The sequence below is a fragment of the Gorilla gorilla genome, chromosome 16, assembly GCF_029281585.2.
Source record: "Gorilla gorilla gorilla isolate KB3781 chromosome 16, NHGRI_mGorGor1-v2.1_pri, whole genome shotgun sequence".
NCBI lineage: Eukaryota > Metazoa > Chordata > Mammalia > Primates > Hominidae > Gorilla > Gorilla gorilla.
The window spans coordinates 81,464,777-81,489,973 of record NC_073240.2 but is presented as its reverse complement, the minus strand read 5'-3'; the positions used below and the strand labels follow the sequence as shown (position 1 = coordinate 81,489,973).

The window sequence follows — 25,197 nt, the reverse complement described above, 5'->3', positions numbered from 1 at the left end:
CTTTGACACTCACTAAAATAACAATGAATAATCCCTGCTATATCCATCTGTCAATCTTTCCTACCTTTCCCAGAAAGTCACTTGACAGTGATATTGAGATACCAAACCCAAAGGTTTAGGAACATTAGTAAAATTACTCACATTACCACGGAGCTTCAAAAACAACAACTGGTAGTCTCCCTGCCTTGAACTCCTCTCCCTAAGTAAACCTTCCCTCTCTAAGTAAACCTGAATAGCAAGATCATGCTCTGGTGTCAGCCTTCCCAATTTCATTCTAGGCTCTGCCACATAAGCTTTGTCAATTTGTCCTATCTGTCTATAAACCTGTTTAACCTTTGTCAATTTTTCCTATCTCTCTATAACTTAGCATTATCATCTGCGAAATAGGCACAACAATAATACCCATCTCATGATATTGTGAGAACTTAAAAAGTTAATGTGTCTGATAGTGTCCAATATGAGTTGCAATTAAATTAATATTCCAAACCCTGTTTTTACCACTTATTTGCATAGAAGCCTTCATAATTCACCACTGCTCACAGTCACACCATTCCCATATCCTATGTATACTCCATGCCTCTTCCCCACCTGGGCTTACTGGAAAAATGAGAAATTAAATGGCACCTGCTAAACCAGCGAAATTTTGGTTGGCATATCCAGAATCTATTACTCTCTCCATTTTGCCATTCCAGGATTGCCTCTTTCCGGGTAAATAAAGCTTTTAGTGTACATCCAGTCTCAAACCTATCTGACAAATCTTCAAGGAATGTCTCAGATTTTACTTTTTCTAATTTTCTTATTATCTTGACCTTTCTTCCCACTTGAACTTCTACAGCAATCATCTATAACAAACACAATTTTGCACTCAGTAATATATGATCCTGACATTAAACTAAATTAACTCTGGCCCGAGGCTGCCTCCACCCATATTTTAGGTTTGGCCCAAAGTTTCTCTCTACATAGTGAACCATAAAGTTAACTTGATATGTAAGCAGACTGTAACCTACTCTTGTAATAAGTAGCCAAGTCTCAGCCAATCACAGTAGCTGAGTTTCAGCCAATCATAGGTGGCCAACTGTTCAAATTGTGTTCAGATGAGGCAAAGGCTGAGCTGTAACTAATCTAGCTGTTACTGTACCTCACTTCCCTTTGCTGTATGTATGTCACTTCCCTTTTTTTGACCATAAATGTTATCTGACAATATGTTATCTGACAATACGGTACTCTGCAGTCCTCCTGAACTGTTCTGGTTCTGGGAGCTGCTTGGTTCTTGAATCGCTTTTTGCTCAATTAAATTCCATTAAATTTGTCTAAAGTCTTTAACACTGACTTATCAGATAGGAAATACTCATATCCCCTACTTTTATCAAACAGTATATGAGTTTCCTCCAGAAAAGGACCATTTTATAGTACTCTACAAGCTCATCTGACTGTGTAACTAGTTTGACTATCTGACTAGGCTGTATGCACACAACTCAATAAAAATTTGTTACTGAAACAATTATTTTAGGCAATCAATGTCACCTTTTCAGTGTAGGCTTTCATTTGAAAGTCTGCAAAGAATAAATTTTTCTACAAAAAGTAAATGTATTTTTTAAATTCCTACAGCTACTGAGACTTAGTATTCATTCAGAGAAAAGATAACCTTACAGTAGTCCACCCTTATCGACTGATAAAGTTTGTGTATTTGTCCCCACTCAAATCTCACGGTGAACTGTAATCCCCAGTATCGGAGGTGGGGCCTGATGGGAGGTGACTAGATGATGGGGATGGAGGAGTTCTCATGAATAGCTTAACACCATCCCCTTGGTGCTGTCCTTGAGATAGTTTTCACAAGATCTGGCTGCTTAAAAGTGTGTGGTACCTCTCCGCACCCCACTCTCTCTTTAGCTCCTGGCTTTTGTCATGTGATGCACCAGCTCCCTCTTTGCTTCCGCAGTGATTGTAAGCTTCCTGAGGCATGATCACAAGCTGAGCAGATCTCTGGTGCCATGTCTCCTGCACAGCCTGAAGAACCATGAGCCAATTAAACTTCTTCTCTTTATACTCAGTCTCACGCATTTCTTTATAGTAATGCAAGAATGACCTAATACATCCAAGATTTCATTGTCGGCTGTTTCAGTTACCTGAGATCAACCACAGCCTGAAGATACTAAGATATTTTGAGAGAAAGAGGGAGGGAGATGATATCACATAACTTTTATTACAGTATAATTATTCTATTATTGTTAATGTCTTACTATGCCTAATTTATGAAACTATGTCATAGGTATTTATGTATAGGACAAAACACAGCAAATATAGGTTTGGTACTATCCACAGTGGGTCTTCAAACGTATCCCCCATGGATAAGGGGCAACTACTGTATATATTTTAAACAATTATCTACAAAATTTAAGAAAACTGGTTGTGTAGGCCGGGTGCAGTGGCTCATGCCTGTAACCCTAGCCCTTTGGGAGGCCGAAGTGGGTGGATCACCTGAGGTCAGGAATTCAAGACCAGCCTGGCCAACATGGTGAAACCCCGTCGCTACTAAAATACAAAAATTAGCTGGTCATGATGATGGGTGCCTGTAATCCCAGCTACTCGGAGGCTGAGACGGGAGAACTGCTTGAACCCTGGAGATGGTGGTTGCAGTGATTGGAGATTGCACCACTGCACTCCAGCCTGGGTGGCTGAGCAAGACTCTATCTCAAAGAAAAAAAAAAAGAAAGAAAGAAAGGGAAAAAAAAACAGAAAAACGGTTGTGTATTCTGTTTCTCAAAGCTAAGGGCCAGGCGTGGTGGCTCATGCCTGTAATCCCAGCATTTTGGGAGGCCGAGGCAGGTGGATCACGAGGTCAGGAGATCGAGACCATCCTGGCTACGGTGAAGCCCCAACTCTACTAAAAATACAAAAAATTAGCTAGCTGGGCGTGGTGGCGGGTGCCTGTAGTCCCAGCTACTCGGGGAGGCTGAGGCAGGAGGATGGCGTGAACCTGGGAGGCAGAGCTTGCAGTGAGCCGTTTGCGCCACTGCACTCCAGCCTGGGCGACACAGCGAGACTCCATTTCAAAAAAAAAAAAAAAAAAAGCTAAGGAAAACATTCTTTTCAAATTATATATCACATAAATCTATTATAACATTCAAAATCTATTGTCATTATTTTACATTTTTATTATTTGATGTATACCAAAAGAACAGCAAAAGAAAGAACAGAGTAGGCCGGGTGCAGTGGCTCACGCCTGTAATCCCAGCACTTTGGGAGGCCGAGGTGGGCGGATCATGAGGTCAGGAGATCGAGACCATCCTGGCTAACATGGTGAAACCCCGTCTCTACTAAAAATACAAAAAATTAGCCAAGCGTGGTAGCGGGCGCCTGTGGTCCCAGCTACTTGGGAGGCTGAGGCAGGAGAATGGCGTGAACCCAGGAGGCAGAGCTTGCAGTGAGCCGAGATCGCGCCACTGCACTCCAGCCTGGGCGACAGAGCAAGACTCCGTCTCCAAAAAAAAAAAAAAAAAAAAGGAAAGAAAGAACAGAGTAAACAGATAATCTACAGAATAGGAGAATATACTCACAAACTATGCACCTCTGATAAAGGTCTAATATCCAGAATTCAACAAGCAAGAAACAAATAATCCCATTAAAAAACGAGCAAAAGACATGAACACATACTTCTCAAAAGAAGACACACTCTGGGGACTGTTGTGGGGTGGCGGGAGGGAAGAGGGATAGCATTAAGAGATATACCTAATGCTAAATGACGAATTAATGGGTGCAGCACACCAGCATGGCACATGTATACATATGTAACTAACCCGCACACTGTGCACATGTACCCTAAAACTTAAAGTATAATAATAATAAAATAAAAAAATTGAGCAAATGAAAAAAAAAGAAGACATAAATACAGCCAACAAATACATGAAAAAATGCTCAACATTACCATCACTAATCATTAGAGAAATGTAAATCAAAACCAAAAGATCATCTCAAGCCAGTCAGAACGGCTATTATTAAAAAGTCAAAAAATGACAGATGTTGGTGAGGTTTCCCAGAAAATGGAATGCTTATACATTGTTGGTGTTAATGTCAATTAGTCCAGCCACTGTGGAAAACAATTTGGAGATTTCCCAAAGAACTTAAAACACAACTACCATTAGACCCAGCAATCCCATTACTGGGTATATACTCAAAAGAAAATAAATCATTTTACCAAAAAGACACGTGCACTCGTTTATGTTCATCACAGCACTAGTCACAAGAGCAAAGACATAGAATTAACCTAGGTGCCCATCAACAGTGGACTACATAAAGAAAATGTGGTACATATACATTATGGGATACTGTGCAGCCATAAAAAAGAACAAAATCATGTTCCTTGTAGCAACATGGATGGGGCTGGAGGCCATTATCCTAAGTGAATTAATGCAGGACAGAAAACCAAATACCACGTTGTCACTTATACGTGGGAGCTAAGCACTGAGTACACAAGGACATAAAGATGAGAACAATAAACACTGGAGACAATTAGAGGAAAGGGCTGGGGAGAGGCGAGTGTTGAAAAACTATTAACACCTATCAGGTACTATATTCACTGAGTGATGGGATTGTTTGTACATCAAACCACAGTGACATGCAATTTACCCATGTAACAAACCTACACATGTACCCCTGAACCTAAAATAAAAGTTGAAAAAATAAAATATAGCAAAAGACTATTTTGGATAGTAAATAATGCCACATTAAAAGTTTTGAAAGCCAGGCGCGGTGGCTCACACCTGTAATCCCAGCACTTTGGGAGGCCGAGGCGGGTGGATCACAAGGGTCAGGAGTTTGAGACCAGCCTGGCCAATATGGTGAAACCCCATCTCTACTAAAAATACAAAAATTAGCCGGGCGTGGTGGCAGACACCTGTAGTCCCAGCTCCTTGGGAGGCTGAGACAGGAGAATCGCTTGAACCAGGGAGGTGGAGGTTGCAGTGAACCGAGATCACGCCACTGTGCTCCAGCCTGGGTGACAGAGCGAGACTCTGTCTCCAAAAAAAAGAAAGAAAGAAAGAAAGAAAGACCACTCCTATTCTTATAATGGGTAATTCATGGATTTTTACTATGCTTATAATTACCTTTAATTCCCAACTATAGTTAATAATTTGATCCCTTCAAAGAAACAAACATTGGTAATATTTACCTGTATTTCAAAAGTTTCATCAATTTGACCTTTTTCCTTTACCACCAAGTTGCTTTCAAAGCTATGAATAAAAAGGCTACTTTTTCTTTTTTTGGTCCAATAGAGGTCCTTTTGCTTTAAAATATGTTAGAGGGGGAATGGCACAGAGGACAAAGAGAAAATATTTTAAATGAAAATGATTCCAAATCAACTATTTTTCTGTTCACGTCAATTTTATTTGTAAGTAATGTTGGCTGCAGTATTTAACTTTTTTGATGATGGAATATTTGATGCAAAATAATCTATGTAGCCTCTCTACCCTATGTATAAGTTACTCAGTAAGTTATTTGACTTTTGTTCACAGGCAGGTGCTTTATACACCCAGATGCAGAATGAGCACAAGGTCCAAGCCAATAGTTATTTAAGGAGTTGTTAGCATTTCAAATAGCTTAAAGTGCTTTTGCACTTTGCCTAATCTTCCCACTACACAGCTTGGTCTCAAGTTTTTATTAAACGTGAGGAATTCAACAGCTATGAAACTCAAAACTATGTGCATAAGGAAAACTACCTTTACTTTGCCTGTGCCTCATTCTTTTATCTTCTTGTATCCTGGGGATGCTAAAATGTTTAATATTCTTTATCAAAGTGTTCCAAAAAACTGTCAGAAATACTTTTTTTTTTTAATGTTTGTTTCCCTTAAAGCATTTTTAGACAGGCAGCAAGTTTTCACTATGCCTTAGAAGAAGGAACTACAAATAGCTGGTGGTTAAAGAGTGAAGTGGAATGATGTGAGGGAAAAAAAGAATAGAGAAGTAAGCTCAGGAAAGCACACAGCTCAGTGTGTAAAGGAAAGGACTTCCAGTCTGACAAACCTCAGTTTTAAAGTATGCTAGTCACTTACCAGCCAAGGAGACCTTAGACAAATTAGCTAGCCTTTCTAAATTGACTTACTGGTTCGAAAAGACTAACAGTACTTAGCGTGGGGACCATCTGAGAGAATGTTTAGCACAGAATCAGCTGGTGTTATTCTTCACTCTAGCTAGTATTCACTAACGAATATGAAGCAGAGAAAAACAGATATGACTGCACAGTAAAGAATGTATTATACAGCACCTAAAATGGAAATGAAGATCAATTAGGGGGGTGTTTAGTCATCTAAGAAATCATATCATGTGGCCTTATGCTAACACGTGAAGGGAAAAAAAAAGATTGATTCTAGAGACACTGAATTTAAAATTTATAGGCTAATTGTGGCTAACTGGTGATGAAGAAGAATCAGAATGACAATCAGATTCTGGCTTGGGTGGCAGTATCACCCATTTGCTATGACTTTTGGTGAGCTGGATAAATATGGGTCTCAGGTACAAAAAAAGTTTTGGATTTTAGATTCAGACATTGGAACCATTAATATGTATAGTATGCTAATTAAAGATATGGGACTGGAGATTATCAAAAGGGAAGTCTAGAGAAGAGTTAAGAACAAAATCCTATGAACTTCTATTACTTAATGGTTGTAAAAGAGAAACATTTGCAAAGGACACAGAGATCACTAATGAGCAAAGCACAGACAGTATCATGAAAATAATGAGAAGAGTTTCAAGCAGGAAAAGTAGTCAACGGCACTAAATGTTGCTGAGAAATCTAGTACTTACAAAAATCTATTGGTAGCAGATGACACAGGGTATTTATATTGCGGAGGGGAAAAAAGGTATAAACAGGGATAGATGGATCTGCTCTCTTCTACCAAAGCACTAGTAACCACAAAACTGTTTCGAGTTCATTTTCTCCGATGGCATACAAACACAGAAAACCAAATTTAGTCAAACAAGTTCATAGACACATCAGTTCAAAAATTAGCATTAATAGGTTTCAACAAAAATGGCTCTAGGTTCTTTCAAGTTTTATCAACTTACTGCCCATTAAATTTTTTCCTCATATTATTTGGAGGGAAAAAAATCACTATGTTCCTCTTGAATGGCGTCTAACAACAGAGACTTTGAATACATTATTTTTGAAATAAAACGCAACCATCACTTTTCATATCTTGACCCAAATACCTAGGTCAATTTAAAAGTTTTCTTCTCCTTGTAGAAAACTAGTTTCCACTCTCCCTAGGAAACCAAAAAGATATTCCCTAAATCTGTCAATGTAAGATCAGTAGTACTGCAGAATTACAGTTACAGAAACCACTAAAAAAACATCACTTCTTTACCTTGGGGTATCCAGCAAAATGTAATCAACAGCTAAACTTTCACTACAGTATTTACAATTACCTTTATCTCTATTTGGTAGCAATAACATTAAATTTTATTAAGACGACAATCAAATTACATGTTGTCAAATTACCAATATTTGTGATAGAAATATGGAAAATTTTTAATTTTAAATTTCTCTCTTCTATCCCAAATGTTCAACACCAAAGTATCTGAAAAAAAATCAAACAATAAAAGTAGACATTAACAAAAAAACTTCCCTCTGAAACAAACACAATGACAAACATACCAGCATCAGCTCTGAAAGTCAGATACTAAATTATCAGTTAATTGAAATAAAAGTTGACACAAAGTAAGTTAAATTATTTAAATTGCAAAATGAGCTAGACTAACTCCATACCATACATGCTCAACTACTAGTTGCATCAATAAGTTACAGCCCAGCCTATGGCTTATCATTACTCCCCATTTGTAAGAAAAAATAGGATTGTCTTAGAATTGTCTTTGATTTTAACACAACTTAAGTTTATTCTGGAACGTTACTCAACTAGTTTATAAGCCAGTTATGCCTATTTCATTTAACAGACGAGCTAGTAAAAGTATACATAATTTGTAGTCAATGCCAACAAAGCATGCTCTTAAAGACAAATAGAAACAACGTATGTCTAGCACCACTATATGTGTGTAAAGTTAAGTTCTTACCTTTAACTGAAACCTATAAAATACTGGAAAGATGCTGATATACCATTTCAAAGCCTGTAATTATTCATAAAAGTTATCTGTTTCCAAAGTGTATTTTTAAAAACTCAAAATTAAGAAACGCACAAATAATGACAAAGGTTATTCATACATGTTTTTGAGACAGGTAAAGTTAACTGGCACTACTCCAGTCTCCTAATGTTAACTGGCACTACTCCAGTCTCCTAATGTTAACTGGCACTACTCCAGTCTCCTCCTAAAAATGTTTCTGATATATTTTCTTGAAAAAAAATATTTCTTCTGGTATGTGCTTACCAGAAGAAAAAGAAAAGCCAGGCTGAATAACCAAGCCAGTGTAAAACATTAAGCCCCATACTTACTAATAGCAACACATACACTAAGTATATAAAATATCTAACGGAGATACAATTGCTCACTTAAGTGGGTAAAAGGGTTTCCAATTTCCCTCAGCTGATTTTAATATCCAGAAAAATTGCTTTATATCCATCTACATCTTGGAAAATGGTGTTGAAAATAGGCTTTTATGCAAAAACTAATCAACAAGTCAGAGAGCTCCATAGGCACACTTTTAACAGAACATTTAAGGGGCTACACATCAGAAAAACTTTGAAGCATATTCTGCTGGTGTCGATATAAACTGGTATAACTTTTTAGAAAAACAATTTGGCCAGTGAAGTGTTCATTATCCTTTGATCTAGGTAAAGCCACTCCAGGATTTTTCCAAAAGAAATCTTTTTTAAAAAGGAAAATATTTTACAGCTACACACAGGTGTGTTCAATGCAATACTATTAAAAATGACGAAAAATTAGAACCTAAAAGTAGACAATTCAAAAAACTAGGTTAATTCAGGTCACATCAATTTAAGAGAATTACATAGTTACTGAAAACAATTTCAACAGATAGTTAAGTGAAAACATAAAACTGCGCAGATTCATAATTATGGGAAAACTGCAAGAATATAAGATAGAGAAGGGAACAGGAAAAAAATGAGATGACCAAACAATGATCTGCTGCTGGGTAGATAGGTAACTTTTCTTGATTTCATTATTATTACACTATTGTTTAAACAACAGATATAGCAGAAAAGCATTAATTTAAAAACCTTTGCATGATCTGGAACAAGTAGCATAGCAAATACAATGGCTGAAAATGCTTAGCTGGCATTTGGCCTGATTATTGCAATGATTATTGCAGTTTATACCTTAATTTCTATGAGAACAAAGAGCAAGAATATAAAGAAAACAGTCTCTAAAAAATATTCTTGTACTGAAATACACTACAATTACGTCATAAATAAGAAATGTAAATAGAATCAGATACTTTAAAAAAAAAGTTGTAGTAGCCTACCTATAGCTTTTAAAAATATAAATCCTTTCATTTCCTGTTTCGAAATGTTAATTACTTATCTCCACCTTTGAAAGAAATGAAGAGTTTGAATGAAGTAAGAAGAAAGCAGTTTCACTTTGTTCATCAATGGCCTTTTTAATTATGAGAATATTAAAAATTATAAGCATATTAAAAATGTCAACATATTGTTAAATTAAAATATACTGAAATTAAAAGGGGTGCTGTGCTGGGGTTAAAAAAATTAAACAGTTGGCATTTCAATTTACTAAAAAAGACTTATTTAAGCCTATCACATTTATCTTTCAGCAACTTAACATTTTAAGTTTAAGGAAAATGACATATCAAATGAACCTCCTCAAGATGTCATTTATAAAAACTGACAACTGACTGTTCAAACAACCAATTCAAAAAAAAAAGCCTGTTATTGGAGATGATTTTGAGTCTAAGATGTTTTAATGACACTCATATTCTGAACTAAAAATAATGATAGGAGAAAGTCAAGTTTGATTCTCTGAACACCTATTTCCTGTCCAAAGAGCCCTTTTGTTCTGCTTCCCTGCTTAATTTTAGTGTTCAGTTTGCATCAGAAAATAAAAACAATAACAAAACCTAGCACACACAGAATCATAAAGGAGCAAAATTATAAAATAAAGGATCATAAAAAGATTAGAACAAAAATCCTACCAACAAAACCTCCACAATTTTCTGTTTGCTTCACCTCAGATTAACTTCACTTGAAGCTGTACTCCAAAGCAACCAAACCTGAATACCAAGCTCCACCTTCTCCAATTCTAGTGGCTGAAGAGTAAAATCTCCTCCCTGTTAGTGAAACTGATAATTGTGATTGGATACGGCTAATATCCATTATTTTAAAGAACTTTTCCTTGCTAGCAGGTTAGGTTAGACACACTAAAACCCCCTGGATAAGCTGGTTTCTTAAAGAAACAGTACATAAGGTTTCAGTTTTCCCATCATATACTGTTTGCTTACCCTTGTCTAAGTGAAAAATAAACTAAGTAACATAAATGAAAATCTCACAGAAGCAGCTGTTACCAATTGTTTAAAAAAAATGCTTTTAATCTAAATCATTTATTTTTATGGAGCAATGAAGGTGAAGTTATGCTTTAAAGACAGATTATTTTTAATAGAGTTCACATTTTACCTGAAAATTGTAAAACGGCAACAGAAAATCCATTACAATATGTTGCTAAGAGGAACAAACCAATGTTTTTTCCTAAGACTTAAAGAGAAAACTATAACTTAAGTGAAAATATACAGCACTAAAATACTGAATGCAAAAGATTCATTTCTAAGCTGTCTATCAAACTCACTGACATTTATGTTCTCAGTATCACAACAGAGTAGAAATTTCAGTGACATCAAAGGTTGATATTTCTACTTAAAACTGAAGAAAATACTGGGCAGAAATATTATTACATTTAACAGATCTGACATGTGAGTATTTTGCCAAGGTTAATGCTTAACCATTGGCAAACAGAGATCTAAAAGCAAAAGGCCCATGTTCTAATGACATGTTCAGGTATAAAATTTAGAAAAGTTTAAGTCTATTTCATCTTTTTTTTTTTTTAATGTGTGGAAACTATTTTGCACTCCATAACTTCAAAGTGGCATGGGCACCCTAAAGTAAAAGGTATACTCCTCTTAAACTTCTCACTAAGCTACGTTAAATAATATTTTTACCACAGAGATCCTAAAGAGACACTACACAGGAACTCTGATTTTTAAGCAAAAAAGACCTACTGTCACTTTATACATTACTAAGTTTGCTATTTTTACGTGATAAGTTTATATATTTTAATTAGAACTGCTTATGTTTTAGCAGCTTGGCCCATCAAACATTACTCTAACATTAATCATTATCTGACTGATTAAATGGCATTTAATGTCTAAATTACAGTGTAAGTATAATTTTTACCTCTACCAAAAATCCTGTGATTCATAAACTCGAAATTAAAGCTTATTAGAGTGACTTCTTCTTAAAATATGCTTTCAATGTATGGTTTGCATCAGAAAATAAAAAGTGACAAAACCTTTAAACATTTTAATTTGAAGTTTTCAAAGTTCAAAATCTTGCAACTATTCTTCCTCAAGAGAAAACTCAAATATTAGAACACAAAGCCAACGAAATTGTTTTGAATACAAAGGGAAGTCTTTGTAACAAACTGAAAATTCACATAATTGCAACTAGACATGAATATGGAGCAATACCCTGCTGAAGCCCAAACAGCTGCATAATCTATTATGCCCTTTAAGTGGACAAATTGAAAGAGCCAATTCACAGGGGTCTACTCCCAAGATCCTTTGCAAGGATTCACTGTTTTGAATGCCCAGCACCTCATGAGTCAAGTTCAGGTTTTCTTCCCACTGTGTGGACACTCTTGCAAAAGAACACTGGAAGCAGAGGAGGTACAGAAGCAATCAGCAAAAAGAACATACAGCTTGAATTACAGCATAAGATTTGAGGAAAAGTGACTGTAGATGGCCAAAGGTTTTATGGGAAGAAAAAAAAGAGAGATGGCAAACAGTTTAATCTTAAAATCTGGCAAGCATAAAATTAGTAGATAGTTATGGAAACCAAATAAACCTTTGCTCTCACATCAATTTTTCACTTCAAAGTTAATTATGAAACAAATACGAATCATACACTATAACACCAAGACCACTCTCCATCTATACATAACCAAGAGAAAAGAGAACTGTGGACTCAGTGATTCCGGATTGTTTTAAGATCTCTGGGACCTGCTTGAAAGAACATCAAGAAGATTATCATTTTAGGTAGCAAACAGGTTAAAATTAAGAGTTAGCTTATTTCATTTCTAAATCAGCAGCAGCAGAAAACAACAGCAAAAACAAAAAGAAAGCAATGTCACAACCATAAAATGTATAACCGAGATAATATGAAAACAATATTGCTTCTCAGGAACAAGGAGCCTGCAAAAAGCTCTGGAGCTCCCTGATTGCATGCAGTAACAACACTTTTTAAGCATCAAGTATTCAAAGGATGTATTGTATATTATTTGTGTGAGCCCAGAAAGTTTCCCAAATCTTATCAGCTAAAAACAATTTAGAAGAGAACAAGCCACTGAACAATTTGGTCCCACTTCACTTTTGATTAAAAAGACCCTACTTACATAAAGAATCAATATCTAGACTATTAGGAACAACTTTTGGCAGAATATATACAGAACAGGGCAAACACTTTCTTAGAATTTTGAAGGATTCCATATAGTTCAAACTGCTCTTCCTACAAAAGAAATTAATCCTGGGCATTTTCTCTGGCACGACTGGTGGTTTATTGCAGTAGATGATAAAAAGACCACCCTGACATTAGCAAAACATAACTGGGATCACTAAGGATAAACTCTGAAAAACACCTCAATGGGGAATAAAAAATAAAAAAAATATGGCCGGGTGTGGTGGCTCACGCCTGTAAATCCCAGCACTTTGGGAGGCAGAGGCAGGTGGATCACAAGGTCAGGAGTTCAAGACCAGCCTAGCCAAGATGGTGAAACCCCGTCTCTACTAGAACTACAAAAATTAGCCTTGTGCAGTGGCAGGTGCCTGTAATCCCAGCTACTTGGGAGACTGAGGCAGGAGGATTGCTTGAACCCGGGCAGCAGACACTGCACTCCAGCCTGAGTAAGACTCTGTCTCTAAATAAATAAATAAATAAATAAATAACAAAAAATAAAAAAATATTTCCCTGGCCAATACACATTGCCTACAAAAGTAAGATATATTTGAGCTTGCAATTCCTGGTGTATCTCTCCTGACTCCTTAGGGAAAAGATTACAAGGTGTGTATGAGGAGTTGGGGAGTTTGAATGAATGGCCTATGCGGTCAAACACTGAACACAAAGGAAACATTAAGGAAACATACAGATAAGCAGGCATAAACCAAGCTGATAGGATAAGGTATCTTTCTACAAAAAAACAGTACATTGCTTTGTTTTAGGCCTCAAGGGATAAACAAGTCACTGATTAATGCAAAATAAAAAGAAACAGGGATCACAATAGTGAGACAAAAGTAAAAGAGAAGGCATTTATAATACTCAACTATTAAGATTTTAAGTCATAAATTTTCATGTGTCAAACAACATATCATAGATCATCTAAGAAAAAGTGCTAGACATAGAAAAACTAAGAGAAAATAGACTGGCCAACTTTAAATTCTCTCTCTCCTTGAAGGCCTAAACCAGAAAAAAAATAAATAAAATATTACATAAAAGACGAAGACTCATTCTTTATATAGCTACCGAAAGAGCTTTTCTCAACCATTTTAATCAGTCACAAAGAAAACAATTCTGAAAAGCAAAAGCTGAATAGGTAACATTCTCTGTAAACTATGCAGTAACATTCAAAAGTTAACAGAGTTATTCATTCACCAAATCTTTTGAACGTCTATTATGTGCTGAAGATACCACAGTAAATAAAATGGATATAGTCCCTACCACTGTAGAAACTTATGGTCGAGTCAGACCAGTGCTGTCTCACAGAAACATAATGAGAGCCACATGTGGTTTTCTATTTCCTAGTAGTCACATTGAAATTTAAAAATTGGCTGGGCACAGTGGCTCACGCCTGTAATCCCAAGACTTTCAGAGGCCAAGGCAGACAGATTACTTGAGCTCTAAAGTTCAAGACCGGCTGGGCGTGGTAGCTCACGCCTATAATCCCAGCACTTTGGGAGGCCACAGTGGGCGGATCACCTGAGGTCAGGTGTTCGAGACCAGCCTGGCCAATATGGCGAAACCCAGTCTCTACTTAAAATACAAAAATTAGCCAGGTGTGGTGGCACTCGCCTGTAACCCAGCTACTCTGGAGGCTGAGGCAGGAGAATCACTTGAACCCGGGGGGTGGAGGCTGCAGTTAGCCAAGATCGTGCCAGTGCACTCCAGCCTGGGCAACAGAGTGAGACTCCATCTCAAAAAAAAGTTCAAGACCAGCCTGGGCAACACAGTGAAACCCCATCTCTACAAAAAATTTTAAAAAATTTTAAAAATTATACGGGCATGGTGGCGTGCCTGTAGTCCCAGCTACTTAGGAGGCTGAGGTGGGAGGATCCCTTGAGCCAGGGAGGTTGAGACTACAGTGAGCCAACATCACATCACTGCACTCCATCCTGGGCGACAAAGGCAACACCATGTCTCGAAAACAAACAAACAGGCCAGGCGCAGTGGTGCTCGCCTGTAGTCCCAGCTACTTGGGAAGCAGAGGCAGGAGAATGACTTGAACCCAGGAGGCAGAGGTTGCAGTGAGCCGACATTGTGCCACTGCACTCCAGCCTGGGCAACAGAGTAAGATTCTGTCTCAAAAAAAAAATTTTTTTTTAATTAAGAAATAAAATTAACAGTAATAGTATATTTTAACACAATACATGTAAAATATCACTTCAATATGTAATATTTTAAAAATTGAGATATTTTGTTTTGTACTAGAAATCAAGTTCCTATTTCATACTTAATACATCAGTTCAGACTTGCCATATCTCAATAGTCAGATGTGACTATTTAAATAAAATATGGTAGCCATTAGCCACAGGACTATAAATTAAGATAAATATTATTGCAGAAGACTGTATCTCTGCTGTCCAACACAATCGCCAATAGCCACATAAGGCCACTGAGTGAGCACCTAAAATGTGACTAATACAAATGAGGAACTGAATTTTTAATATTAAATTAAATTTAAATTTATTTAAATAGCCACAAGTGGATGGTAGCTACCAGACTGTATGGATCTGGAAGAAGAAATAGACGCTAAAACAATTCACACAAACTTAATAAAATGGAGTTGTTACAAATGTTTAGGAAAGAAAAGCCCAATATAAAATGAGCACATGAAGCCAAGAGAAAGACCTAACCTATTTTGTGGCATCAAGGAAGGATTCCTCAAGGAAATCACAACTAAGCAAAACAAAAGCATATGCAAAGGTCTTGAGTAGAGAAAACTGAAAACACAGTAGAAATAATGAAGAAAAGTAACAAGGGGTAAAATAATATATGCTATTTGTAGGAGACTGATTTGGATTACAAAATCAAAACTCCATAGGAAGGCAGGAGGGGTGGCAGCAGCCCTACCATTTGGAAATACAAAATAAAAGTCTCCCAAACAAATCCTGAAACAAAGCTTGTCCCACTGTCCTCCCTCAGTAAACACCAGTCATTCTAATCTTCCATCAAATTCAAAGTCAAGTCAAGCACTTTGCATATGTACCATTTGTGCCAGCAGTTCTCTTCACTTGGGAAACTACCTTCAACTTCTTGATTTTAGAACTCAGAATCAAAGTTCCAAATTTTCTACACAGGACAAGCTTTGGAGCAGCGATCCAGCTGGAAGATGGGGAAGAGGCTTGAAACTGTTTGCAATTTTTTTTTTTTTTTGGAGACGGAGTCTCACTGTGTCGCCCAGGCTAGAGTGTAGTGGTGCAGTCTCAGCTCACTGCAACCTCTGCCTCTAAGTTTCAAGTGATTCTCCTGCCTCAGCCTCCCGAGTAGCTGGGATTACAGCTACCGGCCACCACGCCCAGCTAATTTTGGTATTTTCAACAGAGATGAGGTTTCGCCACGTTGGCCAGGCTGGTCTTGAACTCCTGACATCAAGTGATCTCAGCCAGGCCTGCAAAGCAATTTTCACAAAATACTTTGCCAAGAAAATTTAGTCATTTCGGCTGGGCGTGGTGGCTCACGCCTGTAATTCCAGCACTTTGGGAGGCTGAGGCGGGTGGATCACCTGAGGTCAGGAATTTGTGACCAGCCTGGCCACCGTGGTGAAACCCCATCTCTACTAAAAATACAAAAATTAGCTGGGCATGGTGGCACATGCCTGTAATCTCAGCTACTCAGGAGGCTGAGGCAGGAGAATTGCCTGAACCCAGGAGGCAGAGGTTGCAGCAAGCCAAGACCACACCACTGCACTCCAGCCTGGGCAACAGAGTGAGACTCCGTTTTTTTTTTTATGTTTTGATAGATTGGGAAAGCTAAAGAAACTCCCATACACACCTTGGTACCACCAATCAACTTAAACATGACATCCTCAGAGAGACAGTCTCAGATCATCCAATTAGCACCTTCTATTATTTATTTACTTCCTAGACACTTGTCGAAATCTGAAAATTCTTTATTCGTTGGTTTGTCTATACTGACAGACTGTAACTGGATGAAGGCAAGAGACCTTGTCTTGTACATAGTTGTGTCCTCAGCACTTGGCACAATGTCTAGATGGAGCAGGTGCTTAAATACTTGTTGAAAAAATAAAAACTGCAACTGCAGGGGTTTTTAAATATATAAACATAAAAATATTACTCATCAAAATTTAAGTAATATAGCTAAAGCTATGCTCAGAGGAACATTCAATAGGATTACATTTTTCATTATAAAACATAAAATATTGTAAAAGTTGCAATTTTTTTAAGTTAAAAAATTCAAAACTGGCCAGGCACAGTGGGTCACGCCTGTAATCCCAGCACTTTGGGAGGCCGAGGTGGGTAGATCACCTGAGGTCAGGGGTTTGAGACCAGCTTGGCCAGCACGATGAAACCCTATCTCTACTAAAAACACAAAAATTAGCCAGGTGTGGTGGCACACCCCTGTAATCCCAACTACTCAGAAGGCTGAGGCATGAGAATCACTTGAACCTGGAGACAAAGGTTGCAGTGAGCCAAGATCATGCCATCACACTCCAGCCTGGGCAACAGAGTAAGACTCTGTCTCCAAAAAAAAAAAAAATCAAAACCAAAACTAATTTGAAGCCCCAAAAGAATAAACTAAAAAATCTGAGGACTAACAAAGCAACATTCAAAAAAGGGGGATAGGGGGGAGACTTAAACAATAACAGAAACACACTTTTTAGAAAATGAAAATACCATGCCCCATGTATACAAGTGTGCACTGGTACCAAATCATTGATATTTCAATAAAACCTAAAAAGAACCAAGAAGATGTGCATTTAACATATGATAAAGGCAGCTTTATTTCAAGGCAACAAGTTGTTTTTTTTTTTAGTGGGGCCAAAATTTTTAAGGAAAAATAAGGGAGGTTATTTCACTTCACATATGTCAAAATAAATCCCAGATGAACAGAAAAAGACAGATGTGAAATATGAAACCGTAAAAGAACTAGAAGAAAACTTAACTGGGTAGGAGAAGTCTTTAAATATAAAAGCAAAGTAGAAGCCTTAAAAGAAAGTATTAACCTAATTTTCTTAAAAAGTAAAAACCCTTGCCTGTTTTTGTTTTGTTTTGTTTAAAAAAAAAAAGAGAGAGAGAGCAAGAGAAAAGAAAACACTGTTAGGTAAATGAAGAGCTAGGAAAAATATTTGCAGGCCAGGCCCAGTGGCTCATACCTGTAATCCCAGCACTTACGGAGGCCAAGGCAGGTGAATTGCTTGTGCCCAGGAGTTTGAAACCATTCTGGGCAACATGGTAAAACCCCATCTCTACAAAAAATTGCCAGGCATGGTGAGGAACGCCTGTAATCCCAGTTACACGGGAGGCTGAGGTGGGATAATCACTTCAGCCCAGGAAGTAGAGGCCTCAGTGAACCATTACTGCACCACTGCCCTCTAGCCTGGGTGATAGAGCAAGACCGTGTCTCAAAAAACATTTAAAAAAAACCAAACATACGTGTGTGTGTGTGTGTGTGTGTGTATGTATACATGTGTGTATATATATGTGTGTGTATATGTATATTTGCAGTATATAGCAGAGTTGCTATCCTAAACCCTAAAAATATAAAAGGTTTAAAAGGGTATCACAAATATAAAACACCAGCCAAAATGGGCAAAAGATAAACTAGAAGATGTCCAATATCCAGGTTTATTTACCATCATAATTAATTAAAGAAATATATGATGATTCCTATAGAAAGGGAAGGAAAGATGGAGGGTAGATGGATAGACAGATAATGTTGGTAAAGATATACAAGAAATGTGTATTCTGTCATATTTTTAGTCAAATTTGATATTAAAGTTTGATGTTAGTCAAACTTTTAAGGACAAAATTTGACAATATTTATGAAAAGACTTTAAGAAATGTTCATATGCTTTGATTCAGTGATTGTAAGACAGACTAGATCCAAAAGAAACAATGACAAATACATAGTAGTAGCTCTTATGATATTTATCACACTACTTACAATAATAAGAAAAAAATAATAAACTAACTTAAGTTACACCCAACAGATAACTAGGTTATAGTACTTTTATAAGATGGAATTGTCCATGTGGGTAACCACTAGTCATATGTGGCTACTGAGCACTTGAAATGTGGCCAGTCTGGGTCAGACATGGTGGCTCACGCCTGTAATCCCAGCACTTTGGGAGGCCAAGGCAGGCAGATCATTTGAAGCCAGAAGCTCAAGACCAGCCTGGCCAACATGGCGAAACGCGGTCTCTACTAAAAACATAAAAATTTAGGCCGGGTGCAGTGGCTCACGCCTGTAATCCTAGCATTTTGGGAGGGCTAGGCAGGTGGATCACCTGAGGTCAGGAGTTTGAGACCAGGCTGGCCAACATGCTGAAACCCCCTCTCTACTAAAAATACAAAAATTAGCTGGGTGTAGTGGCACGCACCTGTAGTCCCAGCTACTGGGGAGAGGCTGAGGCAGGAGAATCGCTTGAACCCAGGTTGCTGTGAGCTGAGATTGTGCCACTGCACTCTAGCCTGTATAACAGAGTAAGATTCCGTCTCAAAAAAAAAAAAAAAAATTAGCTGGGCGTGGTGGTGCACGCCTGTAGTCCCAGCTACTCGGGAGGCTGAGGAACAAGAATCACTTCAACCTGGGAGGCAGAGGTTGCGGTGAGCTGAGATCGCACCATTGCACTCCAGGCCTGGGAGACAGAGCGAGACTCTGCCTCAAAAAAAATACAAAAAAAGAAATGTAGCTAGTCTGAATTGAGATGTACTTTTAAGTGGAAAATACACACCAAATTATAAAGACAGTCTAAAAAAAGACAACTATCCCATCAACAATTTCTTATACTGATTACATGTTGAAATAATAGTTTTTGGGTTAAACAAAATGTATTTTCACCTGTTTCTCTTTTTTTCATAATGTGGCTACCAGAAAATTTTAAATTACTTAATGTAGCTCCCATTTGTGACTAACGTTGTATTTATTTCTAGTGGACTTTGCTGGTCTGAGGTATATAAGCCACAGTAAGAGGTTTCAATTTTATTTGGTATATTGAAAAGCCACTGGGGGGTTTTGAGTCAGAGAGTAAGATACTGTAATTTACAAATTTACACATTTAAATGAAGCAGAAGAGTAGAAAAGTTGAAGCAATGGTAACAGATGACTTCTATTATCATCTTATATGAAATAAGATGGTGAGGCAGATTACATTTCGGTAAGTTCTTAAGAAAGAGCCAGGCTGAGAGTGTTTAGAATGGACTCTTAATAGTTTAGGATATTAAGAATACACACATAAAGACCAGGGGTATACCTGACAAATGTTAACAATAGTTATCTATCATGGTGTTATAGGTGGCTTTTCTTAGTAACTTTCTATTCTTTCTCAAGTTTGAGGGGGAAAACCCCATATACACATTGTCCTTATAATTAAATAAAAAATAAGGTTTTTAAAAGCAGAATACAGCCCTACCAGAACAAAGCATCCTGATATTTGTCTGCAAGCTACATATAGAAAAAATGAAACCATCTCTACTCCCATGCCTTCAAACAAAAAGGTTATTCAAAATTACATGTAAATTCACACTTACATACATGAATGAAACATGAAACATATAAAAACACACCTATCTTCAGGATAGTAAGGAGATACTATTCCCTAATTTGTCGCTGTGTTCCTGTTAGCATAATGAAACAGATCCTAGGGAAACACACCTTGTGGGCATTCTCTAATTTAAAACATATTTAAATATGGAGTTAACAAATCCTGAACCACCACCCAACTTTTCCAAAAATGTTCCAAACGATACAAAATTTAATTCCACAGAATAACACCTTGGTCCTAATGCTTTCCCTTAAAGGGTGTGACATTTGACAGATGTTTTCCTTAATTAAAGTGTGTGCAAAAGTGGAAGGATAAACTTAGGACAAGTTTCTTTTACATGAGTATGCTAATGCACAAGAGAAATTTTTACGTAATTTGCTAGAGATTAGAGGGGAGGAGAGGAACAGCAGAAAGGATAATTTATTTTACATACAATCCAGCGTTTTTTCTACTATACTATTTTTGCATTGAAAAGGAGATACCAAACAGTGCCAGACTTTTTACAATGTGACTTCAAAGTAGAGTCATTATAGGTTAACAGGAATTTTGGGTTTTCATGCAAATGTTCAACTAGGTTGAACTAGTTCAATCACTACGGCTATGAATCTTCTACTTAAACATAATAGAGAATCCTAATGTTTTTCATTCATTTTATTTCTAAGTAATTCAATCTATTCTAGTCCTGATTACCTAATACCGTCGAATGCAATCCACATTAAGTATTTACTCTAGAGAAATTCTTGTACTTGTGTACCAAGAGCCGGAAACAAGAAATGTTCACAGAGCAAGACTGCTTATAACAAAACAAAATAAAAAACAATAAAAACACGGTCGAAGTGCCCGTAAGTTATGGCAGATTAACATACCATAAAGCAATGAAATAAACTACAGCCACATACTATTTTTATAAAGCTCCAAAGAAAAACAAATTAAATGCCACACAGTTTCGGCATACAAACATATATGATAAAACTATTTTTCAAAAAGTCAAGGAAGTGACATACACAAAATCCACTGCACAGATAAGAAACTCATAGACAAATGCAAGTTTTAGTAATGTTCCAGTATTGGGTTTGGGGGGAGTCGTCAAGGATTTATGATGTTTTTATCTGCTTATACTTTACTGTGGTTTTTTTTTTGGTAGTATTAAACATAGTTTGGTTACTTCTTAAAAACTTTACTGACATATAGTTGACAATAAACTGCACATATTTGAAGTGTAAAACGTGTAAGTTCTGACATATGCATACACCCAAAAAGTTATCACTACAAGATAATAAATCCACCGACCCCTGTATTTTCTCCTGCACATTTGTGATGTCTCCCTTTAAACACATTTTAAAACGTAAAAAAGTAAAAATAAAAAAGACAACTTGTTTTGCAAAGCTAAACGTGCATATTTTGCAAAACATTTCCCCTAGGGCTCTGGAGAAGCTATACACAACTCAAAGTGCCTTAAAATTGGTGACATGGTTACTGAACAACTAACCTTAAAAGTCTGTGGTATTTTACACTTTTAAAAAATCAAATTCCGATTTCGGTTTGAAAGAGGAATTTAATCCTGTTTCTCGGAGCTTCAAAATCATTAATTCTGCCCGGCTTTTTTTTGAGACTGAGTCTCCCTCTGTCGCCAGGCTGGAGTGCAGTAGCGCGATCTTGGTTCACTGCAACCTCCGCCTCCCGGGTTCAAGCGATGCTCCTGCCTCAGCCTCCCAGTAGCTGGGACTACAGGCGCCCGCCATCACACCCAGCTAATTTTTGTATTTTTAGTAAAGACAGGGTTTCACCATGTTGGCCAGGATGGTCTCGATCTCCTGACCTCGTGATTAGTCCGCGTCGGCCTCCCGAAGTGCTGGGATTACAGGTGTTGAGTCACCGCGCGTGGCCAATTCTGCCCAGCTTTTATGGCCCAACAACTTAATATAAATTCTCTTTAGGTAACCCCAAGGTCCTAACTTCCTCACAACTGGTTACAACTTCCAAGATGTGAAGGTGAATCATAGCGTCCCAACTGTGTGGGTTAGTTAGCACATGACTTAAAAACCAAGTTAAAAAGATTTCAAACACAATATTCTTTCATACTTTTTTAGGTAGCTAAAACTTAAATATAACTATTTCAAAAGAGCAGACAAAAAATTTAGAATCCCAAGCAAGCTAAACCCAAGCAGGAAAAAAAGAGACCAATTCCCTTCCCGGTGCCAGTCAGGAGTTGGAGACACCGGGCTGCCTCCGGCTGGTTTCTGAAAAACACCGCAGGTGGAAAAACATCCCGAAGAGGACCTGAGACTCGGAGGAGGCGGGGAGCTGACGCGCCCCAGTATGCCCGGGGCCCTTCCGACCCCCGCCAGCCAACCGCTCGCAACCCGCTCGGGGCGGCGTGCGTCGCGGCCTCCGCGGCCCTGAAGAACTGAGGTTCCCGACCCCAGCGCGACCACCCTGACAGGAAGCGGCCCCCGGCCGCGGGCGCCCGCGCGCCGTCTGAGGTGAACCCGCCGATCTCCGGCCCCCACCCCCGGAGCCGGGAGTCCTCGCCCTCTCGCCCGCGGCCCCCGCGGGCCCACCACCTGCTGCGCCGGCCGGCCGCCCTCCGCTTCCGGCTCTCGGGCGCCGGGAGGGGCCGGGGGCGGGCCTCGCCTAGCTGCAGCCGGGTGGGGGAAGGGAGCAGGCGGGGGAGGGGCAGCGCCGGGCAAGCCGGGCCCCGCGGGCCGCGGTCCTCACCTGGCGGCGGCTCTCTCCGCCTGACGCGCTGCCCGCCGTCGCCGGTAGCCGCCGGTAGCCGCCGGTAAATGGGTACAGGTAAGGCCGCCGAACCCCTGCTTGCTCCGGCTCCGCCACCGCCGGCCCCTCCGTCCGCTGTTTATTAAACTTTTCTGTTTGGTTGTTCGGCCTATGACGCGACCGCGGAGGAGAGCCACTGGATTGGCCGGCTCCCGGGGCTGACGCGGCGAGCCCCGCCCGCACGCTAATTATTACCGGCGCGGGCGGGGCCGCAGTCCGGAGGAGGCGGGGAGAGGCGGGGTCAAGGCTCGGAGCGCACGGCAATTGGCCGGAGGCAGGAAAAGAGGCGGGGCGGAGCGAAAGGAGATGCTCCTCCGCCCTCTGCACCTCCAGTGTCCCTTGCTCCACTGCCCTCTCTGGGGGCGCTTCCCGCTGCGGTTTCTCTACCTCCAATAGCTACGGGAAGGCGATTAAGAGGTGCCGCGGAGACTTTAAGGGCTTGGTTATGTAGGTTCAGGTACCTTTGCTACCTCGCAGGGAATGGCGTGTCCCTGTCTCGGACTGAGGCACCAAAAAGAGTTGCACTCCACCTGCCACTTGTGCAGGAAGGAATTCTGAGCTTCTGTCTTCCCATGCAGGCCGGCGCCTCAGTCTGCAAGCGCAAAGTCCGAGCTCAGGGCGCATACTGGAAAGCAGTTCTCTGCCCTGTCCTGAACTGGGACTTGGAAATAGAAGCAAGACGAGAAGCGTGCATGCACACGTGTGCAATACATACATGCACAGGCACAAGCACCCCCAGTTCCAGCCTGTTCCAAAAGCACGGGGTCAGTTTCCACCTGCGTGGTGCACGCTGGGCTGCTGCGCTGGAACTAGGGGTGATAGGCAGAATGGCTCCCCCTGAAGTTTTTCAGCCTTCGTTCGGGCTCACGAGCATCACGAGCAGGAAGTACGTGACACTTTAGTTCGAGGTCATTCAATCCCACTGTGAATGAGGGGTTCCGTTGGGGCATCCAGGTAGGCGAGCCCAGTCCTGAGAATCCTCTTTATTTTAAATGTTGGTATTTTGTTATTCATGGATTTTTTTGCATTAATTTTAATTTTAAAAAATAAAAATGTTATTCATCTTGATCACTTAGTTTTTTGGTGCTCCCTTAAATGTTGTGCCTGAAGTGAGTACCTGTTGAGCATTTAGCAACACAGAAGTCACCTTGGGGAGTACAGTTTAAGTGGAGGACAAAAGCCTGATTGGAATGGTAACAAAACCTACTTGTTAGGCTATTTGTGGGGGTTAAATAAGATAATATGTGTGAAAGAGCTTCTTGAACTAGCAAGGTTATGCGCCAAGTCTTACGGATTTTGTCTTAAATGTATTTTCCTTCCGATTCTTGTCCAGTTTATCGTTGTATTAACTCCAGCACCTAACCCAGTTGGATTTTCATATACAGTTATTATGAATTTGCAGAAATTGGGTTTACATGACCTTTACTGCTTTCCTTTGTTCCAGATTCGTTCTGGGAGATTGAGAGATTATAGTATTGCATTGTGACGTGGAATGCAGACAGACCACTGTCACTTACTAGCTTTGTGCTCTTAAGAAAATTGTGTGAAATGGGAACAAAAACCTACCACAAAGGATTGTTATGAGGGTTAAAAGATACTGCATTTCTATTCACCCAGTAAATGCTATATGCCGACTCTCTGCCAGCCTGTGCTGTAGGTGCTGGAGACAGCATTAAGAAAGATGAAGGCCCTCCTCTCGTTGACTTACACAGGGGAAGAGAGGGAGCAGAAACAATAAACAGTATACATATGCAACCTACCGGTCAGTGTACATAAACAACATATTCACAGCACCTGGTATGTAACAGATGCTCAATAAATGATTGTGTATTTGCATTATTATTTCCAGCCCCATCTTCTTTCCTGTGTTCCAGAGCAGGACATTCACTGTGTGCTTATCACAGCCATTCAATATGTCCAAGGCTTATTTTCCCCCAAACACATTCTTCCTCCTGCAGTCCCAATTTTGGCTAATGGTGACACCATGTTTCCAGTTATTAAAGCTAGAAACTCAAGCTTTATTGAGATTTAACACACATATCATTACAACTTACCCATTTTTAAAGAATACAATTTGCTGGGCGCGGTGACACATGCCGGTGGTCCCAGCTACTCAGGAGGGTGAGCTGGGAGAATTGCTCGAGTCCAGGAGTCTGGGCAGTAGTGCACTGTACCCACGGGTGTCCACAGAGGGTGGGGGGCACCATCAAGTTGCCTAAGAAAGAGGACTCTGCC

The 25,197-nt window shown here is 39.3% G+C and overlaps 1 protein-coding gene across 13 annotated transcripts in view; it reads right to left on the bottom strand.

The window, feature by feature from the left end:
- ZFAND6 (zinc finger AN1-type containing 6) overlaps nt 1-24,399 on the bottom strand; it is an 84,777-nt gene extending 60,378 nt beyond the window's left edge. For 2 of the 13 annotated variants that reach the window (XM_004056638.3, XM_063698764.1), the window contains exon 1: nt 22,903-24,399. The gene's annotated coding sequence lies outside the window, so the exon portion shown is untranslated. Of the gene's footprint in view, nt 1-9,430; nt 9,496-10,114; nt 10,268-21,673; nt 22,723-22,748; nt 22,797-22,902 lie in introns of those variants that run through there. The other 11 variants (XM_055363638.1, XM_004056637.4, XM_063698763.1 and 8 more) reach the window with 11 other exon arrangements.
- Between the last annotated feature and the right edge of the window lie 798 nt (nt 24,400-25,197).